General features: G+C 40.7%; 1 protein-coding gene across 4 annotated transcripts in view; it reads right to left on the bottom strand.

Annotated features, from left to right (window-relative positions):
- LOC132959725 (beta-1,3-galactosyltransferase 1-like) overlaps positions 1-12,964 on the bottom strand; it is a 93,735-nt gene that overhangs the window by 51,696 nt on the left and 29,075 nt on the right. For 2 of the 4 annotated variants that reach the window (XM_061032910.1, XM_061032911.1), the window contains one exon: positions 12,355-12,541. The exons of the other annotated variants lie outside the window; for them this stretch is intronic. The gene's annotated coding sequence lies outside the window, so the exon portion shown is untranslated. The remainder of the gene's footprint in view (positions 1-12,354; positions 12,542-12,964) is intronic. 4 annotated transcript variants of the gene reach the window in all.

The following is a 12,964-nucleotide window of genomic DNA, read 5'->3' as shown; positions in this document are numbered from 1 at the left end:
CGCCTTTTAAATCCTTTCCGTCAGGTTTTTATTATATTCATTTGAGGATGGCACAGAACTCAGAAGTCTAATTAAAATATTCCAAAAGAAAATATTTCAATTTCCTGACATAGTATAATCACTGTAACTTTCATGTTTCAGTGTAAGCCTGTGCTAGAGCAGGATGTCCTTCTCTTGTGGTGAAAAACGGACCAAGGCTGCCTGAAATCAACCACTCACTACGCACTCTTTGACTCTGACTCAGCACCTCATATCGAAGAGTAAATAGAGATTTCAGACACTCATGAATCTTTTTGGAGCACATAAAGCATTTGTGGTAATATTTGGCGCTCTTAAGCAAGATGCATTGCATTGTTTGCTTCCCTGAAAGCAGCAGACGGTGAATACGGTGCACTTCATAGTCAGTGAGAAATATCTTTGAAAGCAGAGAGAGAGAGAGAGAGAGAGAGAGAGAGAGAGAGAAACAACAAACTTCAATAAAGTTTAACATCCTTAAATTGCTTCATTGTGTGACAAAGAGTCTGAACAGAAAACATAATTTTAAAAGACCACAAGATCTTAAATCTCTATCATGTTCTGCAAAGACAAGCAGAAAAGTGACATATTTCATCGGCTGTAACCTGCACACTGTTTGATATTTTTCAGCTCCATTAAAATGAATGAAATCACATCATTATGTATCACAAAAGGTGTTAATTAATTGTCTAACAATCAAGTTAGTGAACCATTCAGTACGGCTTTGACGCCAACTGTAAAGAGCACTTTCCAGTTGGATCATTATATTCATTATTTTTGGATCTAATGATGAGTAATTGGGTACTTATTGGATCATAAAAACAATACATATATGTGCCAAACTACATGGTATTCCATCCAGCAGTAATCTCATTCAATACTGCAGAAGTCAACATGCTGGTGCATCAAGGTCAGTCAGGGTTCACCCTCCTAGGAACATGAATATCTGAACAATAATTGTCCAGATCCTTGGTTAACAAATTGAGATTTTCTGTTGGATTTGTGAAGATTTGACCAGCTTGATGCACTGAAGGGAAGGACGGGGGCGTTACCAACGATTGTATACTCAATACTATGGAGATATCATAGAAGTCAGTTCAGCTATGAAGAGCTGCAGCTGATAATGAAATCCTAAAAATAAAAAAAAACAATCTCAAACACAAAGACTCTCGCCCTGCCATGGAGGTGACGAGGGAGAAAGGAAACACCCCGTCAAGGTCAGGATGGAGCCCTGTCACCGTCCCCCTGCTAACAGGCGAAGAGCAGTGCGCTGTGGGTAATTGAGGAGAACTTCCTGCCCTTGGTTTTGAGTGGCAGGTCTCGGGCTGTGGTGCGAAGTCAGTCACCTGATCGGCGCTTATATACACCGGGCTGTCAGTTTTTGCTGCAGCGAGATCGCAGTTTGGCTTTAACAAACCCGTCTCACACACAGAAAGACAGTACGACAAACACAGTGAATATCCTGCACTCAGAGGAAGCAGCTGATGAGGAATCACTTTGTAAATCAGCTTCTGAAACAAATGCATTCCTTCTTTTGTATTATGAATACACTTTGGTAGCCTTGCTACAAGTCTCGCTAACTAAGAAGTTAATTAAAACATTTTTCCAATACATTTCCCTCATTGTGGAAAGATGCCTGTGTTCGGCATTAGCATAATTCTTCTGACACTGGAAAAGCTCTGCCATTTGGAATGCATTACACCCCCCTGTCATCACGCTAATCAGCATAAAATGAATTATTGCTATCATTACAGTGGGTGGCCGAGAAAAAACAACAGGTCTTAATTATTCAACAACGAGGACTAATAAAGGGAAAGCAAATGCACCTTTAGTTTCTGCTGCTAACAATCATTAGAGTTCGTATGTCTCTTTCCTCCGGGAGACAGAACTCGACTGTTTCTCTGTTGTGGAAATCATCGCTAAGATTGTGATGAGTGATGAGCTTGTTTTTTGCCCTCAATATACTCTCTGTGTTGTTTTTCTTTGAGTGCTCCGTGCGGAAAATTACCATAAGAGCCCAGTAAAAATGTGCCTTTTCAACTGTTTTTCTTCTTTCTTTTCTTTTTTTTTAGGGGGGGGGGGTTATTTGAAGTGTGTAATTGTTATTGTTTCTGTGTGAAATTAAAATGATGGTTTGGGAGGGTAATTTTGCTAAACTTTTTTTTTAAGTCGTGATTAGGTGCCAGATGTGGAGTTAATGTGGGTTACATTATTAAAACACTTCCACATTTTTAAATAATGACTTGTCAGCAAGGCCTGAAAGTTTTTGATTACTTTGTATTATATTATGTGGAGTATGGTTAACCACCTATGAATATATAGATGGAGACCTACTCTATTGAAAGACCAACACAATATTACACCTATTTAGCTACAAAATCAAAATTCCTGTCCCATTACTGTCTCCCTAGGCAGCAGGGTTGATTACCTTTAAAGTCACATAGTGGACTCTGATCCATCCTGTAATCCTGTTTCAATTGGGCTTCCTTTTACTTATTTCAAAAGGGTAGAAAATTCAGTTATATTCTTTTTTTATGTGAACTTCGAACATGAATTACACCGGGGTATAATAATTCCAGGTTGGTGAGGTCAAACTCATTATAGTAGACTTTCCTTGAGAGATAAAGCCTTTAGCTGAATCCGCAAATCCTCTGGTACTGCAGGGTCTCTCCGACCTTTCAGAGCGAGTTGCCAATCAAATTTCAGCCCGTCTTAATGGAGACATGGTGATTACAGAAGACATGATTCACGGTGATTAAAGGCCGTCCTTCAAAGAAAATGATCAAAATGAGTGAAAATGGCTAAGAATGGATGTCTTCCACGTAACAGTGGAAATACTGTAAGGATTTCATTAGGGGTTTGTAATTGACATAAATCTCCACGCTGACACTCGTCTTGACGTTGTATCGACATCCCAACAGGCCTGATTGCAGAACTGTGCTACTTACTGGATTGGGGTCTGTCACAATTCAAAGGGTGTCTTTGTGAGGCCTGAAAGGTAGCAACACATACCACATCCTGAGATACCTGCAGGGCGGGGGGACGAGATAATTAACTTTCAGCATGAAGGCGTCCCTAAGACTTCCTGTCAGCTGCTGTTAGCGTTGTTGACAAAGTCTTAGGCGACAGACAGGAAATATGGAAATTGGGTTCGATTTTTTTCTGGCTCATTTAAATGACTTTACATGGGGGGATTCATGCTATGAAGACATCCTGAGCTGCAGATCAACTCACATAACTGTTCAGTGTATTCACTGTGTCATGGGAGAATAAATTCAAGGTCACATTTCACTCCCCTGCTCACTGGATTAGGTTAGAAATTCAATTTATAGCACATATCCAGATCATATGGGTCTTTGTAGAACCAAAGCAACACTCTTGCTTTAGAAAAGAGCTACAGCCGGCTTCACACAAATGTCGGATTTTTCCCCTGAAGGCACGAAATATTGGTTTTCATGTGAGACAGATTTTGAATTCTGGCTCCCCAAGAGAGGTTTTTAGCACAACCAACCAACTGGAATCCTCAGGACCTAACTCCACCTTGACCTAAGGAGCAAATTCAACGTCCCATTTTAACTTGAACTTCCCAGCTCTGTCATTTGGTTGCCCCGCTGTTGCTCTCCCACCGTCAAAACCACATGTTTAGGACACTATTGGACAACAGGATGTTCCTTCTTTCTGAAGGGTAAAAGGAATTCATGAAACTGTTGTTACATTAGTAACTTTCTTTGTATTTACAACCACAGAGCTTATTTTCTAAATGACACAAACCTGTCACTCCAGAGTGTTCACCTTCACAGTAGTATTACATATGAACCGCTAGCCTAACATAAGCTTAGCCAGGCTTTTCCAGTTTAATAAATTGCTCTAATAAATGTCAAGAATTGTGGAAAAAAATCCCACCCCCGTTCCCCAAGACTTGGAGGACTTTAAATGTTTTGTTTTGCAAGAACTACAAACCCAAAGTTACACAACTCTTCATATCTGTAATGTGAAAAACAGCATTTACTGACATTTTGGTCTGAAATGTATCTAATCCATATCTTTTTTGTTGCACTACTGCTGGATCTAGTGTCAGAATATGAATATATATAAGTGTGCTGTAGGGATGTTATAAATCATCCACAAAAACAGGGACAGTTTGTTTTACTGCTCAGGTAGCATTTCCACTTCTGGTACTCTTATTTGCAAGGTCACAATTTTTTCCATTCTTCCCAATCTCCAGACTGCAGACAGCTCCTTGGCGTATTTATGTTCGGGGGAGGTTTTCAGCAGGTCTAGAGGACAGAATTATTGCAATTTGTTTGGAAAGAGGTGAACAACACTTCACATCAGACAAGGACCTGGATCAATAGAGAGTCTAATGAAGTCACTACAATTTATGAACTCAGAAAAGGTGGCTTTAGTGGTCAGCTACTCTTTAAATCTGTATTGATTTAAAGTCTTCTCAATATTTTCAGTTTGCCTGGTATCAGGTAATCAACATGCAGAAATCTGAATATGCTTTGATCATGTACAGCGTCTGTTCCTTTAAGAGCCTTGTTTTATGAATGGTGCATTAAGAAATACTTGTGCCTTTTTATTTTAATGGAGGTGACCTAGATCTAATTGGCCATGGCCTGGATCTTGATTATTCTAATTATGCACCTGCAGCACACAACACAGAGTATTCTTGTCGTAATATGAGGCCGGTCTGAGTGTTTTTAACATAACTATGGACTTAATTGGCTGACCTTTACAAAGCACATGGCATCATTAAAGCCCTAATTAAGAGCCCCATTACAGTCTGAGATCCTGTCTATTATGTCCTTAAACACAAAGATTTAGGAGTCTCGAAAATCAGCAATCGTCTGAGGCAAATGTCGACCTGAGGAATGAAAGATTACCGTACGGAAACAGTGGTCTCACAGGTGTTGAATCTTAACGCAATTACATGACTGGGAATTTAATATGTGGTTTTCCACATTTTGACTGACAGTCTACATTCTTTCTCAAAGTGGCGTCAATTAGTGAGTCATGTTAGGTTGTTTAAAACAGTCGGACGGTGTAGAAAAGTAGGAACAAGTACATGTTGGAGGAATATTTGTCTCTTCTTCTACTTCTATTTCCAGCTGAATAAATGTCATAAAATGTCAAATTTTTGCTCACATTTCCATTTTTTATACAGTGAATGGTAAAGGCTGCACTCTTTTGTCTATTTTGAGCCATAGAAAATCAAGACAATCACAAACTACAATATGTCCGCCTCCATCCTTCTTCAGAGAGAGAGAGCAGCTGCAGTCACCAGGGAGAAATAGGTCACATCTCCCTGGATGGCCTCTGTAACCTACAGTTCATTATCACCACGTTTAATGAGTGAGATCCTCTCCACCTATTCTTCAGCATGAAAGTGTGTCATCTTGATTGTGCTACACACATTGTCTTTGCGGATGATTAACTGATTGTCTGTGTAGAAAAATGTAAAAAAAGAAATATGACACCTTGATTTGAGTTATAATTATTGTTGTACTGCGGGCCAATCGTGTAATGTTGTAGGCAGCTTGCAGCTGTCAGGAAGCATCTTTTCCTCAGGTTTCGTCAAAGCGAGATCAGTGGAGTCTGACATATTGCCTTTGACACATGAATGAGCAAACAAATTATGCACACTCCTTCAAACCTGGGCTGATCAGTGTAAATTATGGAAAAACTGCACGGTAATAAATGTGAGCTCCCTAAAGGGTCGGAAAACTCCAGCACAGGAATTGGACCAATTAGTAAGTTTTCTGACGATAAGAATGGAGAGATTATGTCACATTCTCTTTAAATGCAATGACTGAATATTTGAATAACAGATACTAGTTGTATATGGTTACCTTGGCTACAGTGTACAATTTTCTGCAAACACATTGTGCCAGGAGGGGCTGCAAGCTGAGCTGCTGCAGCTATGTTAGCTATTTTGTTTTGTTTTTTATTTGGAGCTGAATTTTCCATTAATGTCTCCACCACTGTTGTAACTTAAAATTGGTATAAAAAAAAAAGTAAATTAACAAGAAATAAACGTCTATTCAGCTGGACTTTGGGTTCTGCAAGCTGAGCTGCAACATGTAAGCTCCATTCTCTGATAACTAGAGGACAAGACGTCAAACCCTTCATCTTATTCATTATATAGTTAAGAACGACATCGCCAGGACTGTGATAGATGTGATCCATGTGTTTGACAGCTAAGAGCTGATTTAACAAAAAGAATTCCAAGTATGTGTACAGCCCTAGTATACATACTAGCTGAAAACACATTCCAACAATGATGAAAAATCCCACGAGAAACATCAACATTGAAAACAGCCTTGAAAGCCAGTAATAACACCAACACATCCTGTTTCTTTTGACATAGTAATTGTAAAGCCCTTTTTTACCTATAGTGCTGCCAGCAGGTAATAAATCTGATTTTTTTTTTCAATCTTAGAATCTACTCAGGATTTCAATTGTTAAGCTTTGGTCACATATAAGCAGGATGACACTTACAAGCTGCTCAGGCTGAAATAAATGCTGCATCTCTTCCATTTTCCTTTGTGGTTTACAAAAGACTTGCTGAATCACCACAAAACTACAGTCATTATTAAATTACTGCACAGAACACGCATGAAAAAGTAATGCTTTCAGCTGGGGGGTCGTATATGTGTACACTGTACATATATGCCTGTTGTATTACAAATTCATAAAGCTTTCAGGGAGAGTGCTTAGAAAATAAATTATATAAAGAGGAATGTTGTAGCGACAAGCTGAGGCCAGAAACTGTTGAGAGAATATCCAGAGAAAGAGCTACAGGTAAGAGGATTACTTTCTCCTCTTTGGTTTGTTATAGCCTCCATGCATCCTCATCACCATTGAGTTTTCATTGAAAGCCTTCACCACACCCTGCCGCTGTCAAATGAAAAAGAGAGACAGGCCCTTGATGAGTCCACCTTTGATCTCGCTGAGGCGCCTTTGCTCCTCCTCCCTCCTTTCTCCCATCATCCTCCCTGTCCGCTCTACTGCGGAGCTGTCAAGAGTCCGCCCGACCTCATCTCGGGACTCTTTCATCCTCACGCCCATCGCTTCTTAGAAGGCGGCTCGAGTCCCAGAAGGACCTCGCTGCCACCCAAAGTCTAGCCACCATCAACAAGCCACTACCTCCCTCCCATCAGGCCTTGGGGTAATCAGGGTTTTCTTTCATTAGTTAGCATAGAGGGCTCCTTCCTCACTTCTAACGGCTAACTGTTGCATTAGCTGCCATGATTGATGCCAAGCACTGATGGTGTTACAAATAACAAATAGGTTAACACATTATTATTCTGCTTCTCTGTTTATTTATTGAACTGTCAGTGCCGAAACTGCCAATCTATTCAGACCTGGGGGGAAGCATTTCTATCAGCCTTTGATTCGTTCCTGTTATTTACACTTTGCACTCGAAGCTCCTTGTTTACCATCATGTCATTCGTCTTGGAGCAATATTTCATTTTAGAGAAACAGTCGAACATGAAGCTAACTAGCGTGAGTCGTCTCTCCAGCGCCCATGTTTGTGATCGTCCCATAAAGAGACCAAGCAACGAACCGAGACCCACTTCAGTCCCTTGTGCTATTACACATTCAATTAAATTTGTAGTCTCCTCGCTGGTGATAGTAATGAATATGCAGGCTGTTAATTTCTTTGTGACACAGGCTCCCAAGAAGGAGACATTGGGGGTTGACAAAGCGTGCGAGTTGATTGGATGCCTCATCGCCTCAGGGCAAGCTGGTGGAGGTTAATGTTGCGAGCAAGGGCGAGGTTTTTTTCTGAATAAGCCATTCCTGAACATCAGAGACGACCACACATGATATCATTAGAGGAAAATCACACACATGAGGGATAGATGCCTCCCAAGAAAGATGGCTGACAGTACAAGAGATGCTATGATCGACAGAATAGAATCTGAAGCGTAAGGACAATTATGACACTGCTGAAGTAAGAAAACAACTGATAGCTCTTCCTTCAGCCGGGAAGTTTAATTGACTAATATGTTACAATAGGAGAAAGGAGATTTTCACACTGTGGGAATGGGCTGAGAATGAGCTGTTGAGAACCTAGCAGTTTTAAAATATTATAACGAGGGATATGCACGTTTGGTCGACTGAATGGTAAAGTTTCATCACCCTCACTAGTCTGCAAATTTATTAGTTAGTTAAATAAATTAATTATATCTTGGCCCACGATGCCCGTCAAATGTTGTGCTCAATCTGTAACACAGGCACTCGTCAATACTGGCTGTAGCGTTTTGCAGTAAAAAATGTATGTACCAGTAGGTCGTGTCAGGTTAAACGACGGGAGCAACTGTGACCACATTTAGCCTGGGCATGTGGGTGTGAAGATGCAGGAAGGACTGAAGCCAATTTTGACTGTTTTCAATGTGTTTTCTTACCTTTAGATAAGTCGGTTAGTTATTATATTATCCATATTTAGTCTGAAGTCAAAAAAAGATTGGCGAGATTGTACTTTTCATTCAAATCTACATCAATTCTTATTTTGCTGCTTGTAAATGTAAGTAGGACTGAGACAATTCTCTCAATAATGAATCCAATTGATAAGATATTTAATAACAAAAATATCAACACTTCTCTAGTTCCTGCTTTTTAGAAAATCTTTTGGATTTAATTGAATTGAATTGAAATTGAATTTCCATTTCTTAGTATTTTATCAAACGTACAGACCAAACACTCAGATAATTAATGATAAAACAATCCTTACAACAATCAAAAGATGCCATGCTTATTGTATTCTGTGCATTTCTGGGTGTAAAAACTGTATTCCATTAGCACTGCATTAATGTCACATTGTTCAAGGGCAGCAAAGAATATCTCTTTCAAGCGGACAAAGAAAAATCCCTCACTGAAGGTATGTGCAGACGTACAAATGTAACACTATGATTATGTAATCCAGAGGTGTAAACAGACATAACTGTGTAATTTGTTCCTTTTGCAAAGAGCACATTTTCTCCATTAATTGTCAATTACCCCACCATTATGTTTTTCTGAACGTATCCTTTGAACAATGTAAAATAGCTGGCCGGCTGTGACTCACACCTTGCCAGACAACAGGAGGCAGCCAACGGTTGCCGTAGGAACCCTGGGAGCAGGGACAACAGATTGCGCTCTACATGAAAGGGATTTGTTTGCACCTACTCTGAAGTTATCGCTTCTCATCTAGCAAAGCCATTACAGCTTGTGAGAAATCAATGGCTTCAAATATGTGTGAAAACTAAAGTTGTGAGCAGCTAAAAAAACTCCAGTGAGCCTAAAGTGCTTTTCACTGGACAAGCAAGAGACAGATCTTTGACCTGACAGTAAAAGTTAGGCAGCTTAAAATTGAAATGATATTAAAAGCTGGTAAGAAAGCAGAGTGTTTGTGCAGGGTACCATCCTCCTGACTTCTCTTATAAAAGCACTCGTTCTTCTTTGATGAGAGAGAAATCAAAGGATGAGACTCCATTCTATTGATTCAAAGCCCATTTCTAGGTAGAACAAGTGCAACCGAGGTCAGACTTCATTAATGAGGACAATTCAGCAACAAAAGCTGTTGCTAAAGCTGCATGGTAGCACTTAGCAATCGAGTGGAGAGTGTGTTACATGCATCACTCTTGATAGCACAAACTGTTGCTTTTACATTTGGCGATTTTTAAGTTTTAAGGTCCTACTGTGATCACTCTCCAAACCCACTTTTCACCTTACATTTTCAGGATATGGTCATGGACTGTATAAAACGAGGACGTAGTGTCAGTGATGTCACCCATTTGTTTCTCAAGAGGCAGTATGAAGCCAATCAATGGTGGTTGCCATATTGGCTGACTCAAACTAACATTGGTCTTATCTAGAAGCAGGCAAAAAGGTGGAGGTGAGGCCGGCCGATTGAACGTCGTGATTGATTCAACATAACCATCTTACTCATCTGGCTTGTCATCTAGCTTCTGAAAGAACGACAACACGAACAGATACTTAGAGCATCCAGAATTCTGCTTTTGAAACAGAAAGCTCGATCAGAATAACTTTAGATTTAAAATAGTACTACCTAACATAGTCCTGGACTGCCTCAAGTTGGATCTTACCTTTCTTCTTTATAGGTTTCTTAAGAGGCAGGTACACATATTTACAGCCATAGAATGGTTATAAACAATCTTTTTCTTTGCCATGAAAGGCTGTCAAGGAGTAAAAAAGGCCTTCAAACGCACCATCGAAAAGTACACTTCTCTTATGAATTGACACCTCAAACCCGTACTCTTCTCCTCAGACATTTTATCTTGACTTCTTTGCCTGCATTGCAAGTATAACCAGTTTATCTCCCTAATTTCCCAGTCCTCTATCTCCCCCGCTCACTGTGAAAATCGATGATGGCGACAGAGTTTGAGAGGAAGAGGGCTGCCAGAACAGTGTCATCCAGAGGCGCTGATGTCACCTCCACTGTACTCTGCACCGGGATGGCTGCCAGAGTGCGACTTTTTACCGCTGAATCAGCTGGCACTCAGGATGGCAGCCTCAGAGATGTGCGCCGTGGGATGATTGTAAGTGTCATTAAGTGGTGTGGATGAGTGCTAGTCATGGTGGTGCATACATGTGTGGCTGTACCTGGCACAGGAATCATGGGAGAAACATTCTAAAACATGGAGTAACAGGAGCAAAAATAGAGGGGAGGAGGAGATGAGAGTATGTTTTAAAGGAGGATTCAGTGCGAGGGCATACAGGGAGCAAAACTCCAGAGACACGGAGGGTAAGAACCCTCAATGCAAGGTGAGAAATTTAGAGGCAAGAGTGGGAAGCGGAAAAGAAAGGCAAGTGAGTGAAGTCAGGCTGCGTCATTCCCCGAGGCTCATCTGAAAATGCTCTTTCGTCTTCTGTTCTCTGTCTGAGTCCACAGTAACGCATTGAAAAGATCCACCGCAAGAGAAACAAAAAAATGGATTCATAAAGAGCCTCCTCGTCCATGTTGTGGTGCAGTCCTGGACAGTCTCTGTCTCTGATGCAGCTTTGAGATAAACACTGACGGCGTTGTTGGCGGAGGGTTGCTAAAGCTGTTGCTACCGGCCCTACTGTAACACACTGCACATAACAATGTCCAACTTTCATGTTGCGGGATTAGGAGGATCCGTTTTCTGGATCAATAGGATTAGAGCTGTCGTTAACCCCTCTGAGACGAACGAATCACAACCTACAGAGAAAAGATGGGTTTGTACAAATAAAAAAGTCTGTTCTGGGGTGGAAGGAGGCCGCCTGCCAGAACTCTGCACACTAAAACAAACTGTTATTCCAAGCAGGAATAATCTGTTCTTGGAAGCAGACAAAAAACAAACTGCCCACGGCACAACATTACCAAAAGCACAGAGAAAAGAAAGGAAAAAGCTCTGATTGTTCAAAGAGCTCGAATAGAAAAATCACTCTCTGTAATTGGACTGTCTTTCTTCTTCTTCCTCTCTAGAGGTAGAAAAGAAGAGAGGCATGCTTGAATATGTGCACAGAGAGTACATGTCTTCTCGACTTACACAATAATTGGCTACTTTGCAGGACATACACCAGTCAATAGCATCAGATCCACTTTGAGCTGCTTTCAGCTTATTACCTGCACTAAGGCACATCATGTTGAATATGTCATAGGAGCCACATACAAAAAAGAATGAACATGTAAAAAAATTCATTTGAAAAAAAGAAAAACACAATTTTGTGTGGGTGCCCTAAAACGGAAGAAAAAGTATTTGTTTTTTATAAATCCATAAGTTTGGTTGTTTTTCATTAAAATAAAATAAAAGTTCAGTTCCATTTTTCTTTTTTCTTTTAACCCCTTTATTTCCATTTTTCCAAACTAATTTGGCTATTCCTCGAAGGGCCAAACTGTCATCAACCTGCTGTAGGCGGGTCTCCAAGTCTAGTTGTGTTTGAGTCTTTATAAAATACAAAATAAGAAAATTAATGTGAGATTGAAGATTTATTTCTGGGCCTTTATTTTAGAGATAGGACAGTGGATAGAGTCAGAAATCGGGGAGAAAGAGAGTGGGGAATGACATGTGGTAGCCACAGGCCAGATTCTAACCCGGGCTGCCTCGCCTTGAGGGCTATAGCCTCCATACATGGGGTGCGTCCACTAACCACTAAGCTACCGGCGCCCTGTGAATGTAGAAATTTAAAGAAAAAAGGATGAATAGGAACTTCAATGAGTCCAGCTTGCAGGAAAATCACAGAAGACACTAAAATAAATAATGTGCCTGTGTTGTTCAAATGCAGAGATGAATGCATTTGACTTATTCATTAACCAGTGGAGAAGTGGTTTAGCTGTTAATTCTTAATTACTTTTGAATGCATTACCTTGTTTTTGGTACATGTAATCCATGTGTTCTATAGGTGGAAGCTCTCCTCACACAAATAGAGATACATGGCGCTGCTCTCGACCAGGTGTGTTTGCAGCACTTGATTAGTGTGCTCGTGCATCTGACTCGCTGAGCACTGCTCCCACATCAGCCCCTCACTCTCTGCAGCGGCAGCAGATGGATGCCTGGGAAATAGCCAGGGAGAGAATTAAGAACAACAGCTGTCAAATCAGTGAGCAGGAGGGGGAGAAAAAAGAGGTAGAAGAAAAAGAATGATCCCCAGGAATTCATACAGTTGCACCTCAGCAAGGTAAAGCTGGATCGACGTTCAGCGAACGGCTTATTAGGAAATCTCATGGGAGAGGAGAAGTGATTATCCTGAACCTGTCAGCTGCAAACAGCATGTCAAAATGCCACCCAGGCATTTCCCCCTCCAGGTGGTTGACGCGTCGCTGCACCGGAAACTAAACATGTGTTCATGAGACTGATGGCTGAGGGAGTCGGAGGTGTGTGTGTGTGTGTGTGTGTTGGAGGCCATATAATAACCATAATAAAACACATTAAACATTAACTCCAAATGAGCATGTGACAACAACTTGAGTGTGAAT

This window comes from Labrus mixtus, chromosome 24 (assembly GCF_963584025.1).
Source record: "Labrus mixtus chromosome 24, fLabMix1.1, whole genome shotgun sequence".
In the NCBI taxonomy this organism is placed as follows: Eukaryota; Metazoa; Chordata; class Actinopteri; order Labriformes; family Labridae; genus Labrus; species Labrus mixtus.
The sequence above is the reverse complement of the archived record's forward strand: the minus strand, read 5'-3'. Positions and strand labels throughout refer to the sequence as shown.